General features: G+C 36.8%; 1 pseudogene; it reads right to left on the reverse strand.

Moving 5' to 3' along the window:
- Positions 1-6019: 6019 nt before the first annotated feature.
- On the reverse strand, positions 6020-12117 carry LOC134802086 (uncharacterized; annotated as a pseudogene).
- Between the last annotated feature and the right edge of the window lie 1918 nt (positions 12118-14035).

Genomic DNA, 14035 nt, shown 5'->3' on the forward strand with positions numbered 1-14035 from the left:
CACTTGAGTTTGGTAATGACGTATCCGACTATAATTCCTAAACTAAAATAGACTATAAACTATAATTCCTCAAAATTTCAAAAGCTAATCTTGCGGGATTTAGGATTTATAACATTTCTAAGTTTTTTTCCGATTTCTATGGAAATAGGGTTGTCAAGTTTGAAGTTAAGAAATAATACTTCAATATGTATAGTTTTTGACAAAGAAACTTTTGAATTTAACTCTTTATTGAGAATTGTCATAATTCATCATCATTATCATCATCATCCGAATGAATAAGAATTTCTTCTTCTATCTTGCTGCTTTTGACAAAACCATGACATGTTTCGACAGCAATTTGTGTAACGTTCTTCACAGTCATGTGTGAACTTGATAACAATTTTTTAGAGTTCCGTACCTCAAAAGGAAAAAACGGAACCCTTATAGGATCACTCGTGTGTCTGGCTGTCCGTCTGTCACAGCCTATTTTCTTCGAAACTACTGAACCAATTAAGTTGAAATTTGGTACACATATGTAAGTCTGTCACCCGAAGACGGACATGTAACGTAAATAAATTAATTTTTAACATAGGGGCACTTTTGGGGGGTAAATGAGACGATTAAAAAAATGACCATTCCCCCCGCCCTTTAGCTCCGAAACTACTGGGTCTAAAGTTTTGAAAAAAAAAACACAAAATAGATCTTTACCTATAGATGGCAGGAAAACCTATTAGAAATATGCAGTCAGGCGTAAGTCGGACTTAATTACTTAGTTTTTGATCTGACCCCTACGGGTTTTTAAAGACATTTCACTCACGTTTCACATAAAAAAATACATATACGAGGGACCCCTTCCCAACACCACATCATATTCTTCATCAGAGATATGTCACAGTGGCCTGATATGGCCGTTCGTTCTACTATAGAGTTAATGCTTTTCAGGCAAGCGTAACAACAAAATACTCTACACTCAAACAACAACAAAAACACACTAAACAATCTAAATACTTGATGTACCAAATAAATGCTTAATTATTACAACAATAAATATTTTATTGTGTTACTACGGTTTTCAGATACGGCCGCTTGTGTTTCATTTGGATTTACAGACATTTTAACTATGTAGGTACACCACCGGAGATAAAGGTCACAGCCCTGACCCAAATATTAAAAAATACATATTTCGGCAATCCTGCGTTATTTTCGTTCAATTTTTTTTCAGTACTGCCTATCGTAGCATAGAACCGTTTTGTTTAGAAATAAAATGCTAGAATTGTAGGATTATCAAGAAAAAAAAATATTTTTCTATATGTAAAAAAATATATATATCGCCATTCTGGATCATAGATTAAACTTTTTTTTGATGAATGGAATACCTCAGTACAGCCCTAATAGATCTAAAATAGAATATTTAAAAAAGATGCACGTAAAATGAGAAATTATGTTTCTTAGGTTTCTATGGACATTTCTCGAGTTTTTGATTATCTCTAAAACTATGCATGATAAAATTTTGGACCTTCACTTTGAGCATTAATTTGATGAGGTTAATGCGATGAATTAAAAAATGAAGATAGTCAAAACTGATCGGAAATCCCACACTGTGAGCCGGTGTGCAATTATTGTGTGCCTTAAAATGACACTTGCACTGTATGGGCTATCAAAATCGCTGCAGACTTTTCTCGGTCTGACTCTAGGTAGTCATGTTAAAGAAAATGAATACAATATGTACTTATGTATACAATTCATCACAAATTACAATACCTATTGACATCTTCAAAAAGTGATTTATCCTGTCGGGCCTGATCAAATTGGTCGATTTGATCAGAAATGTAATTGGCGTCAATCTCCAAGTTTAGATTTATGGTGATATTAGAGCCCTCTAAATTGAAAAAATGTCCCAGAACGAAAATACTGGCCTCACAAATTGGTATTCTTGCGTCCGCACCTCATTTTATCGGTAATATCGTTCATTATCGGCGGGTGAATTCGGCGAGCCAAATTGGCGTTTGCGTCCGCACCTCTCGATTCGATCGGGCAATTTAATCAGATTGGCGAAAAATTGTTTAATCTGGATACACCTTTACGTATCAAATATATCTTCGAAAAATCGAATAGGTAGTCATGTTTTCGGACATTTGGGACCGACCATGCACGACCACAGCGCCACCTAGCGAGCGCAACTTTCTATCTTTCTTTCGCGAGATATTCTGTCACAAAACTTTCAAACGAGAAGTAAGTAAACATCGTAATAATTTCAATGAAATCTACAGTATATTCGACATTTTTGGACGATGGCTGTATTGACAATTACATTAGCATTGTGGTTTTCAGTTAAAATGAACGTGCTTGTGACGGGAACAGGGTTTCGTGCCATAACCCATGAAATTGTCTTCCAGCTCGAGACAATGAATAAGGGCAAAAATTTGGTGTTAGCTGGGCACGTACTGGAGGTGCAAGACATTTGGCAAGGCGCCAGGCCAGGAGCTACATAATCAAAGCCCGAGTGGTTCGTCAAGCCTCTGTGACGGCGACTGCGTACAAGGCAGCCTTAATTCTTAATATCAATCGTCATGTTACTAGTGTAACATGCGATTGTGTTTATTACAAAAGTGGCAAATGCAAGCACATTGCAGCACTAATTTACTACATCAATCACCACCACTAAAACCAGCCAGGAACAAAAATGGGGCAAGCCAAGTGTCCCACAATTTACGAACGAAAAGTATTCCAAAGGGAGATACTTCCACGAAATGTATCCTACATCAAAGAAACACAAGTGTGAAGCTTTTCAGTTCGATGTCTCAGATTTAAAGGAAGATTGTGCCTTAAAACGTGTACTTACTGGAAGCTGCTGAAATAAATTGTACAGAAGATATTGAAATTTCCGTTAGCAAAGTTATCCAAAATTTAGTAGAACACACTGATATTAATATTCAAAAAGAAGATTGTGTTACATGTCTTGAAAACTTTAGTATTTTTAGAAAAGAGTTTGATGTGTACCAAAGTGAAGCTAGTCTAGTTATAGAAAAAACATTAAAAAACTTTTATGAAGCTAATGTTGTGTTGGCAGATAAAGAAATTTTTAAATTATGTAGTGACACAATAGAACAATCAATGTGTCAAGAGTGGTACTCGGCGAGGAGACTAAGAATTTCTTGTGTCAGAGTGATTTTTAGCAAAGATCAGCCTTGGTTGTGCACTAGTGTAGACGGTGTTGTTATACATATGCAATGAATGTGTCAGAATGTTAGTAGAAGTCCTGTATCTTGTAAAAACCAACCTATTGTAGATTTTGATAAACAACAATATAATTAGTGTAATATTTGCAGTTTGTGAATGATCAACCAGAACTAGAAAGAAGCAAACCATATTATATTATACCCAAATTCAAGTGCAAGTGTATGACACTGGTATGACTATTATATGTGTGATTTCTTTATATATTCACCAAAAGGTAGTTGTATTGTATAGTAAGAGCAGACAGAGACGAAGACTTTATTAAAGCAGCAATTCTAAAAAGTGAAGAATTTTACTTCGCTCATTATCTACCGCTCTTGTATTCTACAAGAACAAACCAAACTTTGAGTGAGAAAAACCAGCCAAAGCATAGTTTTACAGGTAAAAATATAATCAATACAATGTTAGGTAATTAACTTTTAAAATATGTAATAAAAGGTAAGGTACTACCTATAACCTGTAATATTATATACTTTTTTATTATTATTATTTGATTTGCAATTATCCTTGGATTATAATTATGTAATTGACATCGTATATGCCATGATTTTTGATTTTTTTTTTGTTTTCCTAATTCATATATTTCTTAAGATTCTGAATTGTATAAGTATTTCTATATTTCTTGACATTGTATCTCACTTTTTTGACATTTTTAGTGATGGCTGTAATTTTTTTTTGTGTATAGCTTTTTGACATTTTAGTGACGTTTGTATTTTTTTTTTAGTGTATGTTCCTAATATAATATATTATACTGTACTGTATGACTACCTAATGTAAGTTAGCATGTAAAAACTTTTCAAACACAATACTGTATTGTTCATGAAATAAAGAATTGAATTGAATTGAATTGATCTCAATAAGTACAGTTAGCATCATTGTCATACAGGCATGAAGCATACTGATTAATTAAGTTTAATTAATAATAATAATTTATATGTTTAAATGTTGTTAACTCAAAATGTTTATTACTGTTTTTTTTATATGTAAGTATAGTAAAGTAGCCGAATATTGCAGTATCACACTTTGTTAAAATTAGCAATACACATACCTAGCTGTAAGTAAGGAACTCAACATTTTAATATCTTAGAATCCTAGCATACCTAAATATTAACCTGACCTTATTTGATTGTTTTTGTTTTGTTTTAATGTTTGAATCTTTAGACTATGTTTGATTCTGATGTATGTATTGTCCCTATCGCATAAGCGTTTTGGCATCCTTAGCTGTAAGTTTATGCATGTGACTGAAATAAAGAAATATATGACAAATGGTATGTACAGTCGAGTTCATAAATATGTATAAATTTCTTTATCTTTATCCATTGTAATATGGTGAAAAAATGTACACACATTGTATGTACATTATAAAAAATAAAAAAGCCCTTTATTCATTGTAACGTGTTTACATAAAAAAATTTAAAATAAAACTATGACTTATAATATGTGTTGTTACTAATGAATCCCTAGTGGGTAAAGGCCTCCTCCATTGCTGCCCATTTGTCCCTGTCTTGTGCTGTCGCCATCCAGTCTGTGCCGGCTGTTCTTTTTAAGTCTTCCTCCCAACGCATTTGTGGTCTGCCCCGGCCTCTTTTGCCAAGTGGACCTCTCCATTTGGTGACTATTAATGTCCATCTCTTATCTGTAAGCCTTGCTGTGTGGCCTGCCCACTTCCATTTTAGTCTTTTTGCATAGCTCAAGGCATCTGTTGCTCCTGTTTTTTCTCTTATTTTTGAGTGTCTTATTTTATCTATTTTTCTTATATTGAGCATGCTTCTTTCTAGCGCCCGTTGACATGTAATGATTTTTCTTTGAGCTTTTGCCGTGAATTTCCAAGTTTGGCTTCCGTATGTCATACATGGCAAGACACTTGAGTTTAGGACTTTAGTTTTAATGGCTATTGGCATGTTACTTTTAAATATACCTTTTAGGCTCCAGTACTTGTTCCATGTTTGTTGTATTCGCCTTTCAATTCAACTGTACATTAGACTTATGAAAATGTTGATCAGTCCAGTGCTTGGTCATATTAAACCCTAACCTGACTGACACATTTTCATAGGTCCACGGGCCCATGTTATAAATATGTGGCGGTCAATGTCTGTGGTTCCTTATGCTCCATGTGCATAAGGGTCCTTCAGACATGAAAAGTCACATAACATTTACAGGTTTTATGTGTGAAATAAAAACAAATTTAAATTAAAAATGTTTTAATAGCTTTTTAAATATTAGGTCCTTACCTATGAAATTGGCGTTTTTGTTCATAGATATAAGTCTGATCCTAGTTTTTTTTTTTTTACAAAAGTACATACACAATTACAATAAAACTACAGTGCACTCAATAAACAACGATTTTACATACAATTAATTGTTATTTTTTATTGTTAAGTGTTCAGAATTAAGCCTTGAAAATAGGTCTTTTCATGTGCTGTCGGTTCGAGTATTAAAATTACTTATATTTTTCTAATGGTACCAATTTTCAAGAAATGGAGATATTGAAAACATACCTTAAAGGTGTCAAAAATTACTGGAAAAATTTTGTTTGGTTTGAATTAGCCATCAAAAAAATATCCGCAAAATTAATTGTATGGAAATTCGTGTTTCGTTGAAATTCTCCCTACAAAACGCCAATTTCATAGGTCATGACCTAATAATGTAAATATTGTAAAAAATAACTGTTGTTTTATTTGTTTGAAAATATAGGTGGTTGCAGGTTTACCAGTACACAACAAACATGTAATATATCATCAATATGATAAAATAAATTTACAGGTATTTTATGTAGTATCTGATAAAATTTTTAAGTGCTGCATTATTCTTTCGGCATGAATTCTGACTCGAGCTATTTTATAAGTTGCATCGGTCTCTTCCCTTGTAAATTCACCTTTATTCTGGAGAAAATGTGGCATAATAATAGCACTTTCTTTTCCACTTTCATCAATTACCTTCTTTATTGCCGGAAATCCCTTATCAGCCAATACAATATCCCCATTTTCTAAGTAGTCGACTAATCCTGACTACCGTTATTTGGGAGACACTTTTTCTTTCACCACTTACTTTTGACTTGAACGAAATGAAGCCTCCTGGAGTAATACTAATAAGCACTTTTTATAGAGTGAGTAGCAATACACACGATTATCAACACTTGATGGTACTTCTATAGGAAACTCTGTACAATCAATAATGACTAGTGTTACTATACTCCGGACGGAAGCATTCTGGCATTGTCTGCTGCACAACATTTTTGTCTGGCCAAAAAACCTAATTTGATGTACCAGCTGCTATTTCTTCAACATACGAGCAGAATATTCTTGACACTGTTTTCCAGCAATTCAAAGTCACTTGTATTAGTTGTATTAATAGCATTAACTGCTTCTATTTTTTTCGCGTTTCTTCGTTCCATATAACGTTGAAACCTCGATATTGCCGCATTTTCGTCAATCCGTTTTGTTTTTTACTGCGGGGGAAATATCCTTGGAACATAACTGGGACTGACTTGTTCATCAGCCTTTCTACCACCGATAAAGTGAGCACTGCAAATTGGGTGCCATAGAGATCCATCGGGACTGTAACAAAATAATTCACCGTTAAAACTTCATACGATTATAACATAAATCAAATGATTGCGTATTTAAGGAAGGTAATATGATTTTAGAGGTTAGGTTAGGTGACTTACTTTTTTCTCTTTACGGCAATTATCCATTTATTGCGCTGTTCTTGTTTCCACACTACTTTTGGAAATCTATAAAATTTGCAGTCACTACTTCTGCTAGTGTTTACACGATTAACAATAACACATCTTGCTGTGAAGTGAAGACCATTTTTATCTAAAACATCGAATGTTTACTGCAAAGCAAAGCAACTAACTCACACACTGACACGTGTACAGATGCGCTGTTCACACATAGAAACGCAAATGATGCGGTAGTATACAAATTATTGCGCCATCTATCCGCTCGTATAAGAAAAACTAAGAACTACACCAACTACACCTAACAACTACAACGTCTACAACTCTTCTAGTGGCAGCGACCTCTTGCGGAATACACTACACAACCTACAGCCCGCTGAATGACAAACGCCATCTAAGTTTAATACAAAAATAATGTTTTCTTCCGGGGTACGCTACTCAATATGGCGATTGCTCGTCCTATTGGTTATGGTCCTTGGTAGTGCCTTTAATACGGTTGATTTTGATATTCTCCTTCATATCCTTCGTACGTTAAATGTTTCACATGTGTTAAATAAAAGACTAGGTGTGGTTCAGTAGATGATCATTTAATGCCAGCTGTCAAACCCTTGCTCAAACTACCTACATACATAACACCTCCACCGTTATTTTAAAGAAACTTTTTTTTTAAACAATATAGCGATAAACAATTGAGTTTATAATAAAGCTATTTAATTATGGTCCGCCTAAATAGGTACACGCGTTATTACATTTTAAAACCAGTACTACCACTACCCTTCGCACGACTTGTTTATCTCACTATACAAGTTATAAATCGTTCTTGCCTTACACAAAAAAAACTTGTAGTGCCAATCAAACACAGGAAACAAACTTACATAAGAATATTAATGGTCCTAAGCTGAAAGACAGTAATATACCTACATGTGTTTATGAGCATTATACTAATAAGTACACAATAACAATGCTTTTTTTTTTCCTATAGCATTGCATACTACAATTTATTACAGTTAATGAAAAGCGGTTAATTCGGTACTTACAGCCAAAAATAACATGTAATGATACAATTAGATGTAATGACACCATAATCTTAAAATTAAATTAACAAGTCTGTAACATTAAATAATAATGCTAACTGAATAACTAGGTATTACTTTATTGTAATGATTAACATTTTACATGCACGACGCTAAGTTTATATATATAGTGTAATGACAGTGACAGCTGCAGCGCGGGAGGCCTCCAGCCGGCGGCGGCAGCGGGAGCCACTTAAAGATGCGTTCCATGTCATCCTTCCTTTTCAGTGATACCTAGCAGGCTGGATCACTATCCGCCCACTGCGGGTACTTCTAGGTTGAGGAGCTGTCACCAGCGGCTGTGGTTCTGGACTCTGCACAGTTAGTGTGGGTTTTGCTGGTGATATAGGTGACGGCTGCACTACAGGGACTGGTGACTGGTCTGTAGGTAATGGCTGTCCAACAGTGTCTGGATCTTCTGTTCCTGGCTCTGGAGCTTCTGTGGCCAGTTCTGTGTAATTAGCTGTTGGTTTAAGGTGCCAGGAGTTTCTTTTATAAATTGCACCATCATCAGTCTCTACTTTGTAGGCTCGGTGACCTTCTTCTGTCACTATTTTTGCTGGAACCCAGTTTTGATGACCTTTTCGTAGCATCACGTTTTCATTACTAACAAACTTTTTATTTACCTTTTTTCCTCTGTCTGCATATGTCTTTTCTTCTTCTTTAATTTTTTGTAATTGTTTAGTGACATTTCTAATTATTTTTGGTATAAAGAGTTTACTGTTTGTAGGAAGTAAGGTTTTAGTCCTTCTATTAAACATCCTTTGTGCTGGTGACCCAAGATCTAGTCGGGGTGTGTTCCTGTGATGCAGTAACGCTAATTGTAAATCTGTATTGTCTTCCATACATTTTTTCATTAAATTTTTAGCTTCTTGAACATAGCGTTCCGCTAATCCGTTGGAGCGAGGAAAGTGTGGACTTGATATTCTGTGTTCAAAGTTCCATTCCTTTCTGAATTGTCTAAACTCTTGGCAGTCATATTGTTTACCACCATCAGTCAATAGTATATCTGGAATTCCAAATGTCGCAAACCAAGATTTCAGATTGTCAATTATGTCAAGGCTGGTAACTCTTTTCAGTTCCTTAAGGTCAAAGAAACCTGAGTAGCCATCTGCTATCACTATATAGTCTTTGCCTTTCAAATGAAATAAATCCGTTGCCACGAGACTCCAAGGGCGTTCTGGTGCTGTTTGTACAACAATAGGCTCCATTGGATTATCTTTTTGTACTTTTGCACATGTTGTACAAGATTTCGTGTAATTGACTAAATCCGTAGTCATACCTGGCCAAAATACGTTGTCGCGGGCGAGCCGTATTGTGCCTTGAATACCTTTATGACCCAGGTGGCATTGTTTCATCACTAGTGATACCATTGATATGGGTACCAGTACCCTGTCGTTTTTGAAAATGAGGTCGTTATATACACTGAGCGTTTCTCTATAGTGCCAGTATTTTTTTAAGTTATCTGGTAATTGCCCCATTTTTTCAGGCCAGCCATCTTGTATAATTTGTTTCAAGTTTCTCAACTCACTGCTATTCTCAATTTCTTGTTTGATTTCTTCTCTGCGGTTTTTTGAAAATGGCACAATAGCACATATTTGCAAGTTTTCAGAGTTAACATCTTCGCAGTTTAGCTTCTCACAATCTCGACTCAAAGTATCAGCTACATACATCTCTGAACCTTTTTTATATGTCACTTTGGGATTATATGGCAAAATCTGGTATAACATTCTTTGCAGTCTTGGTGGTGCACTGGTAAGTGGTTTTTTGAAAATTGTTTCTAAAGGTTTATGATCAGATTCTATTGTTAAGTCCTTGCAACCCCAGATATAGTTATGAAATTTTTTACAAGCCACTAAGATTGCATTGGCCTCTTTTTCCAATTGACTGTAGCCCTGCTCAGTTTTAGTGAAAGATTTAGCACAGTAAGCAATAGGTTTTTCTTTTTGGATCATTACACCACCACAGGCATAACTACTAGCATCAACTGAGAGCAAAATTGGTGCTTGAGGATCATAAAATCCCAGAACAGGTGGGTTTTTTAGCAGCTCTTTTAATTTGGTGAACGCTTCTTCTTGTGGTTGATCCCAAACCCATTCTACATCTTTGTGTAATAATAGTCTCAGGGGGCTAGTAATATCTGCCATATTTTTTATGAATTTTGACAAGTAGGTAATTAACCCTAGAAACCGTTGCAGTTCTTTTATATTTTCTGGTCTCTTAATTTTTGTGATGGTTTCTATTTTTTCTGGGTCGGGCTTTAAGCCTTCACTAGTTACTATGTGGCCCAGAAATTTGACTTCTTGTGTACTGAATACACACTTTTCTTTATTAAGTTTAAGACCTGCATTTCTAAACTTTTCCAGTACTTTTTGTGTAGTCTTCTCTAATTCGTCTTTACTGGCAGCATGTAGAAGTACATCATCCATTGACACTTCTGTGTATTTTCCAGGTCCGCTAAGAGTGAGCTCATAACTTGCTGGAAGACTTCTGGAGCTGATGCTAAGCCGAAGGGCATTCTTAAGCAAGAATATCTTCCAAAGGGTGTACTAAACGTGAGATATTCTGATGTGCGGTGAGTCACTTGCAGTTGCCAAAATCCTTTTCTGCAGTCTAGCAGTGTGAACCATTTCGAGCCATGAATTCTGGCAGCAATTTCTTCAAGAGTATTAAGTGGGTAATGTCTTCTTTTTAAATTTTTGTTTATGTCTGAGGGATCTAAGCACAGTCTTATTTTGTCATTTTTCTTCACCACAACCATAGGTGAAACGGCTGGTGTAGGCTTTGTCACAGGTTTAATTATTTTCTGTTTAACCATGCTATCCAACTCATCTTTTACTTTTTTTCTTATGGTGTGGGGAATTTTACGTGCCGGGCATATAGGTAACTTTGGATTGTCTACTAAATCAATATCATATTTGTATTGTTTCAGGCAACCAATTCCTTCAAACAAGTCATCATTTATTGTAATAGCATCAATTCTCTTTACTAAATTTAACTTTTCACATGTTTTCTTTCCAAGAATTGGTGTCACTTTTTCATCAACAACATAGTATTTAATCAGGTTTTGCTGTCCTTTACTAATAGTCATCAGTTTTGCTTCACCTATGACTTGCATCTTATGCTTTGAAAAGGATGTCAGGTATCTGGTTGTTGATGGACTGAGATGTGATTTTGTTCTATCCATTATTTCTCGGCTAATAACATTGCACCGACTGCCTGAATCAAGTTTGAACATCACTGTGACTCCATTAGGTAAGGTTAATGGCTCATACCAGTCTTCTTTACCAACATCATCATCATCAGTATCTATAGATGACACCATGAATCCATCTTCACTATCATATTCATCATTCTGGAGAAGTGAGTCCACCGTTTTTATTTTACAACATTTGGTAAGATGGTTTCTTCGGTTACATCTCAGGCATATTTTCTTAAAAGCAGGACAGTTTCTTCGGGCATGTATAGTGTCACATCTACCACAATGAAATGTCTCTTTTTCTTATTATTCATATTGATATTGTCTTCTTTTTTCTTAATATTTGTGTTTTTATTGTTCCAGGTAACCGCATCTACAGTAGGAGCCTGCTTCATACTTTTTACTTGCATTTTAACTTGCTCCGCTGAGCGGCTGAGGTCAATTGTTTTTTGCAGTGTAAGGGCTTGTTCAGCTAACAACTTCTCTCTAAGGGAGTCGCTCCTTACTCCTACTACAATTCTATCACGAATGAGGCTGTCTTCTAAGGTACCATAATCACAGTTTTTTACTTTACTTTTAAGTTCTGTGAGAAATTCGTCAAATGGTTGGCCCTCTTTTTGTATTATGGTATTAAATATATACCTTTCATATGATTCATTAATCTTTGGAGTGAAATGATTTGTAAATTTGTCTTTAATGGTTTGTAATTGTAACTCCTCATCACTTGTAAGATTGAACGTATTGTATATAACCACCGCGTCAGGTCCGATACATGCCATGAATACCGCCACTTGCACCGTTGGTTTTTTCCCTTCCAGGTTTGTAGCAATGGCATACCACTCGAATTGTTGGAGCCACAGCTTCCACGCCTTCGCTACATCTTCACTGGTGTTTATGATGAATTGTTTGGGCGGCTTTATGTTGACGTCTGTTTTGTTTTCGGCCATATTTTGATGGTTTTCCCGGTTTCGGCACCATGTAACATTAAATAATAATGCTAACTGAATAACTAGGTATTACTTTATTGTAATGATTAACATTTTACATGCACGACGCTAAGTTTATATATATAGTGTAATGACAGTGACAGCTGCAGCGCGGGAGGCCTCCAGCCGGCGGCGGCAGCGGGAGCCACTTAAAGATGCGTTCCATGTCAAAGTCTATATGTATACTTAATAGTAGAACAATTTTAGGCTTAGCCTTGATTTCAGACCTGAATATACCTAATTAGCAGTACAAAAAAAAAAGAAATAATTACAATGGCAAGTATTCCATACAACTCTTTAAATCACTTAAACTACGGAAACGAAAATGAAATTACTCTAGTTAAAAAAAAAATACTTCCTCGAACCCATATCTTATTGGAGGATTTCGATTTCTAGGGGGCTGATACCTCGGAGTCGGGTCGGGCGGTAAAATTTGGGCCCCGCTCGTGCCACCGCGCTCGCCCGGACTGCTCGGACCTGCGGCTCCCGACTGTGCCCCGTCACACGGGAAAAGTAACAAAGTATTTCTTGAACGCCGTTTTATTTGGTCGACATGACGATGAACAATTTCGCCCGTAATAGTTTCTACTGCGTAATCTGAGCTACCTAAACTTTCTTTAATAATTCCTTCGAGCCACCTGTCCGCATTCCTCGAGCTGTAATTTCTGTACCAAATCATATCACCCGCTTGGAAACCCCGATGCACACCGCCAGCAGCGCGTTGTTGCCGCGCCTGCGCTTCGCGCGCGTGCGCCCCTCTCTCCGGTTTTAAACAATCCAGACGTGTGCGTAAATTTCTACCTTGTAAAATGTTGGCAGGACTGTCCCCCGTCAAACTATGTATTGTATTTCTATAAATTAAAAGGAATCTACTCAGAGCTATTTCCGCATCGAGTTTCTGTTTTTGTGCCTTGATCAAAACGTGTTTACATATTTTTACAGCGCTTTCCGCCGCACCGTTGGACGAAGGGTGGTATGCTCCACGCCGTTACTTTTAATGAAAAACTGAAATTCGTGACTAGCAAAGGGAGGTCCGTTATCTGATACTACCTGCTTAGGTATACCAAACCTAGCCCAGATTTCTCGCAACTTAGCGATGACAGCGGCCGCCGTGGTACTCGCCATTTTTATTACCTCGATCCACTTAGAACACGCGTCTACCATTACTAGGTACATAACTCCTGTGAGGGGTCCTAAAAAATCTAGGTGTAACCTGGTCCATGGGCGCTCCGGCCAGGGCCAGGCGCGCGGGGCCTGTGCTGGCGGCGCACTGGCCGTCGCCGCGCACACGGCGCACGCGCCGCACGCCTGCTCAATCGCTTCATCCATGCCCGGAAACCAGGCGTAACTTCTCGCCAATGATTTGGTCTTTACTACTCCCATATGAGTTTCATGAAGTTCCCTAATAACCTTGTCTTGGCAGCCCACCGGTATGACCACTCGGTGTCCCCACATAATGCATCCCAGTTCTAAATAGAGTTCCTTCCTACGATTGAAATACGGTTTCAATTGTTCTATTTCTATGGAATCTGGCCACCCATCTAAAATAAAACTTGTTACGCGAGACAGTAACGGGTCTTTCCTAGTTTCAGCCTTTAGCACTTTGTAATCTAATAGCAAGGCGTCAGACGCAAAGTGGAGATAGGTTTGTTCTGGCTACCTTTTCTCATTCTCCACTTCACTTACTTTATGCGCCTTGATAAGTCGCGATAAGACATCCGCCACGTTTTGCTCTGATTTGACGTATTCTATGTCGAAATCGTACGCCGACAAGCATAAAGCCCATCTTTGTAATCTACTGGCCGTCATACTCGGTACGCCTACATTGGGTCCAAAAATACTAACCAGGGGCTTATGATCTGTTCGCAAAGAAAAACGC

The sequence above is a fragment of the Cydia splendana genome, chromosome 24 (assembly GCF_910591565.1).
Source record: "Cydia splendana chromosome 24, ilCydSple1.2, whole genome shotgun sequence".
In the NCBI taxonomy this organism is placed as follows: Eukaryota; Metazoa; Arthropoda; class Insecta; order Lepidoptera; family Tortricidae; genus Cydia; species Cydia splendana.